We start from the raw sequence: 1,162 nt of genomic DNA on the forward strand, positions 1-1,162 counted from the left end.
GTTTAATTTGAAAACAATCGCGTTAAAGTAACGAAGTTATTTACAAAAGTCACTGTTTTCGACCGATCGTTCCTATGTGAGCTATATGATATAGTCATCCGATCTTGATCAAATTTGGCATAGTCGTTTATAAGCGTAGTAAACTCTCTAATATTAAGTTTCACGATAATAGCATAGAACGCAAACTCCTCCTAGACCGTAAGAGCTACAGAGCTGAAATTTTGCACGTAGGCTTGTATATACTGCAGGGGTTGTTTATCTCGGATTCAGCCGGATCGGACCACTATATCATATAGCTCCCATACAAACGCCAAAGTCACGAACAGTGACTTTTCTCAATAACTTCGTTATTTTCTATACTATTATCGTGAAACTTAATATTAGAGAGTTTATTACGCTTATAAACGACTATGCCAAATTTGATCAAGATCGGATGACAATATCATATAGCTCACATAGGAACGATCGGTCGAAAACAGTGACTTTTGTAAATAACTTCGTTACGTTAACGCGATTGTTTTCAAATTAAACATTTGTTTGTTTAATATATCTGTTAATGACTGTGCCAAATTTAATCAAGATCGGGCGACTATATCATATAGCTCCCATGAGAACGATCGGTGAAAAACAGTGACTTTTGTAAATAACTTCGTTACTTTTAACGCGATTGCTTTCAATTTAAACATTTCTTAAGTTAATGTATCTGTTAATGACTGTGTCGAATTTGGTAAATATCGGGTAACTATATCATATAGCACTCATAGGAACAATCGGTGGAAAACAGTGACTTTGATCAATATCTTCGTTATTTCCTATGATTGTAGGCCATTCTTTCGCAAACATAAGCCTTTTTTAGATTAAACGTTCTTCCACATTGATTGCTATTAGGTAAGGAAACAGTTACCAAAAAAGTTGCAAGGGTATACAAACTTTGGCGAAGTTAGCCCCGGCCCTCTGGATTTTAATTAATAAAAGAATTGGATTTATAATTATATATAGTAATATATCCGCCACTTCATCCACTCACACCACTCAATTTCCCACTCCAATCACCCACATAACTTGACCCCCTTTAGTCTAGAACTTTAATCATATCTGTTTGAATAATCATAAGTTAGTTCTTAAGACGCTTTGTTTCAATAAAGATCGTTTTTGAGTCTCA

Source organism: Drosophila tropicalis, unplaced genomic scaffold, assembly GCF_018151085.1.
Source record: "Drosophila tropicalis isolate 14030-0801.00 unplaced genomic scaffold, ASM1815108v1 contig_797, whole genome shotgun sequence".
Lineage (NCBI taxonomy): Eukaryota > Metazoa > Arthropoda > Insecta > Diptera > Drosophilidae > Drosophila > Drosophila tropicalis.